Genomic DNA, 4822 nt, shown 5'->3' with positions numbered 1-4822 from the left:
ATTTTGGACTTCCATATACTCACCCACTGGCGTGTGTATCTGTGCCAGACTTTGTCCTTTTGCTTTAGTAGTGACCCTTGGTTAGGCATTTTGAAGTTGGTACACAAAATGCCAGACATTGCAGCATGCATATTCCACAGACAACTAATTCTTTACTAGTAACATCCAGCAAACATTTTCAGATTCAGTGTAATATGCAGGTAACAGCATGGTTTCTAGAATACAAGAAATTCAAGAAAAAATTGGGGAGAATTTAGGGAATATTTGGTGTTTTCATGAAGTAAAACGATTTTTTAGATGATTACTTGTTCTCTTATTGATGATAGATAATACCTCTTTAGCAGCTACAGAAACCCCAGCACTGAATAGCCCACACCAAAAAAATTAGCCACTTGCTTTTAGATTGTTTGCTTGGATATCCTCTAGACAAAAGTCTAAAACCCAAAACCTTTTGGGTGTTCATTTTTTCAGCATTCAGATGAAAGATATTTTGGTGAAACAACAGGATACTTTTTACAAACAAGTAATTAAAACCCAATTACCAAAAAGTAACTACAAGATGTTTTCAGCCATCTCTATTCACAAGTCTGACCCCAAAATAGCTCTGAAAATGTTGACCAGAGTATGTTTTCATCTGTCTTCAATTATGCAACTCAGCCACTGAAGACAAAAAGAATCAACACTCTGTAACCAGCTTTCTGCATTCCATTACAGTACTCTGAACTTCTAAAATAAAAAAGTTGTGAGTCATTCCCAAAATCATGAGATGGGCTTAAAATTATAAGATTTAAAAAAACAGATTTGGGGAACTTTATTTCATATGTTCAAGAGGGGCTTTTTTCTAGGCTACCAGAATAACAGAAACATATATTATTTTAATATAAGGTCAGATTCTTGTAAAAACACATTTGGAAATTTGGGAATTTTAAAGAATGCCAGATATCAAAAGTTTATGCTAAAATCACAACAGTTTGTAACACTATCATGAGCAAATTCTGCCTGGCTGACCTATGGTATTCAGCCTCTGCTGTGTGACTGGCGTTTATAGTCTGAACTTTAGAGTCATGATCAAGAGCGAGGTGCTGTTGTGAGAGGAAACCAATAAATTACCTGTAGAGAAAATGTGAGGCACACAGGAAAACGTAAGATTGCCAGGATGAATGCTGGGATTCCCCGCATTGATGAAAAAATGATACAAAGTGCTAAAAACTCAGCAGAAATGTCAGAGCACCAGATACTTCCATTCTTCTTTCTGGATTTAAAAGGACAAAGGAAAATACTCAGTTTTAGTGCAGGGATGACATAAGGGAAAGCCCAAATTAAATAATTGTTTTCTGGAAGATCACTTATATTGTTCTTCAAATAACAGTGTCTCAGTCTGTAGGACATCTGCTTTCTTTCTCTGTCTGCTCAGACTGACTTCTGGGATAATAGGAAGATATTACAAACACTCAATTCGTTTGTTTGCAGTAAAAGGCCTTTAAAAGAAAACAGCTTTTGGCTATCATTTTTTCCCCAACTTGGATTTGAACATCTAGCTTTCTAATCCAGAAAACAGATGTTTTAACAGTGCTTGGGAGATTATTTTTAGCATGTTTTTTATGATCTAAACATAATCCAACCAATAGAAATGGCTATTTGACGTTTAACCTTTTCTTTGAGTTTCTTTTCTCTAGTAGATTTACTGTTCAACATGGGACAGCTGGAGACTAATATTTTTGGCACAAAAAGACAAAAATGGGAAGTTTTTTCCAGTACAAGATTGTTTGCACTCTTTGTCCTAACAGTGCCACCTGATTCCCTCTGGAAGGATTAAATTTCTCCACATTCATCATATCCAAATAGTGTAGTGTCAAGAGCCAGCAATACCCTTAGTTTGCTCATCCATGACTGACATTCAGTACATTTTTGTCTGAGTAGACCAGGAGGCTGACATAAAGGTAAATTCCAGACTAGCATCTTAAGACACAAGCCCTTTTGTGTGCTGATTTTTGCTCCCACTTCTAGACTCTCTATAACCTCATTTGGCATGTAAAGTGGGAGTTTGCATATTGTCACTTTGTAAAAAAATCCTGCCTCATAACTTACATGCATTCAGCTCTCAAAAATAATGATGATAATGATGGTGATGATTACGATAATACTAATATTAATAATAATGTCCATAAAAAATGCCCGGCTTAACAACAAACATGTCAGGATCCAGAAGTGCATCTCACAATACTGGGTCATATTACAGATGATGTTGAAGTTAACTCACTGTTAATCTAGTAAAAGTACACTGTAATTTATCAGAGCATGTCTGCCTTGCCATTATTTTATTTAATCATTTTGAATTACAAAAATAAGGCATGAATTTTAACTGATATTTGATCTAATTTAACCAGTGGAAAACAAATTCCAAGAGTCTGGATGTCTTTAGAAAGCATCACCAAGCCTCCTGGCTCAGCTGTAGGTCTCAAGAGCCTGCTAAAATAAAAACATATACCGAATTTTCTGATTGCCAATATTTACGATAGTCTGTTTCCATGTGGATTTTTTGTATTTTTATGCTATCCATTGAAAATATTCTATTTTTATTTTGTTGAATGCAAGTAAAAAAAATGAGTACACTGCTGTTACTGATTTGTTACCTCTGGAAATTGCCCATAGGATTTCAGAGGAATGTGGACAATTCAGGGTATGTCTCTCTGGGTGCTCAAAACCAGAAGTCAATGAGTTTGCTGCACTGTTTCAATAGAGAACTGACAGCTTTCAGAATCATACCTACCAATGCCACCTAAAACAAAAATCTGTACTTGCCAAGTAAAGCTACAAAACATTCTTGTTATTTTTCTACAGTGTGCAAGGTTTGGTTCTTGTTATGTGCACTCTAATGTCCTCTTGTAAATTGTAGATAAACTGCAGTTCATTAAAAATGTTTCTTTGAATCTCGAGTGACACTCATTTTGCAGCTAAGCTAAGGATCCCAAATGGACAACATCAAGTCTGGAAGTGTGATGCAGCCTCCCAGTTCATATACATACTTTTGAAAAACAGATTGAAAGGCACTTCCTGTAACTGTGCTGAGCATGTACTTACATGTAGAAGCACAAAAATTACTTGTGAAATTGTGACTATTATTGCTTAGCTCATTTTGGTTGGCTCCTTCCATTCAGGTGTTCTTCAAGTTTTTATCTTAAGAGGTCTCAAGTGTTTTTCTGTAGCTATAAGGCCGCCAGTATTTTCAAGAAAAGAAAACACATAAAACAACTTCCTGAAGTTTCAAAAAATATTTTAAAGTAAAATATAAGCATTCTTAGACATATTTGGCTTTATCCTGAATATAACAGTCTATATTTATTTTCAAGGTAAAGAATGGTCTTTTTACTTTTGGTGAAACACTGAAACAGGTTGCCCAGAGAGGTGGTAGATGCCCCATCCCTGGAAACATTCAAGGCCAGGCTGGATGGGGCTTTGAACAACCTGATCTAGTTGAAGATGTCCCTGCTCATGGCAGCAGGGGTTAAACTAAGTGACCTTCAAAAGTCCCTTCCAACTCAAACTGTTCTATGATTCTGTGATTCTATTTTGTGCATAGTGTGATTTAGTAAAAAGATTAAGTATTTAATTATTTTTAAAAGCTTTTTCTCACATTTTAGCATCTAAATGTTTAATTCAAACATTTCTTCCCTCTCTGGAGGCTCAGGATACCTTCAGCACAGTTGTAATATGGAGTTTCCCTAATGTCTCATTTCTTAGAAACATCTATGGCATGATTCTTACTCAACCAATAGTTTCTTAATGAATAAAGCAGACACAGTTGTTAGGTTTCATGGGTAGAAAGGCAGACGGAACTTGCCACAGTGTTTTAAAGTTTTCAAGTGTTTTTTCATTACTGATGCAGCTGAACAGCTGCAGTTTTCTTAGAGATTGTGCAAATGAAATGATTTATTTTTATTGCACATTCCAGCATAATACACCATGGAATAGATTTACCCCCTGAAGAACAGGCTTTGGGCTAAGGTACTTGCCATGTTGAAAGGGAAAACAAATTGTGATGATGATTGCACTTGATCTGTTGAAATATTTCATCCTCAGCACCATGTGCAACAACGCAAGCAGAATAGCTCCACTGTTTCATAAAGATTCACTGTATATGTGATCATCCATTAACTGGAAAAAAGCCCAACCCAGATTTGCAGTTAATATATTTTTTTAAATTAAAAATTGAATGTAGTTACTATATAGAATAATAGGCATACGGTTCACTCCTAATGGCCAGCATCACCTCCCTACCAAAAAAACTCGTATGTATTATTGGTATGGATGTACAGAACCTGTTCTATGTACTATTGGTAGAGATGTATGGCATTTTAAGGAGTGTTTCAAACCACCCCACAGAGAGATACCTAGTGTTTCCATGAAAATACATTATTTGCTAATCAGCTCTAATGCATGCATGCATGGGACTTCATGAATAATGAAGCCCATGCCAACTTTAAGGAAAGGCTGTGAGCTACATGTCTAGAGTCAGGTCTAAGCAGTAACTTTCAGACATCAACTGATTACAGTAGAGGAAACAACCCATACATGGATGAATTCTCTTCCTTCCACAACCTCAGGGTAACGTTCACCACATCTTCAAAAAGGAAACTGTATTTTGGATTAACTGTATTAAAATAGCAGGCTAGCAAGCAGGGTGGGGTGTCCTACCTCATTTATACATGATTGTAATTCATCTTTTGCTGCTCTGTTCTCCTCTTCTTCTTATCAAGATGTCCAAACAGCAAAATAACAAGCAGCAGATACTAGCTATTCATGAAAGACAATTATTACAAGA

The sequence above is a fragment of the Falco punctatus genome, assembly GCF_963210335.1.
Source record: "Falco punctatus genome assembly, chromosome: Z".
Classification (NCBI taxonomy): Eukaryota; Metazoa; Chordata; class Aves; order Falconiformes; family Falconidae; genus Falco; species Falco punctatus.
The sequence above is the reverse complement of the archived record's forward strand: the minus strand, read 5'-3'. Positions refer to the sequence as shown.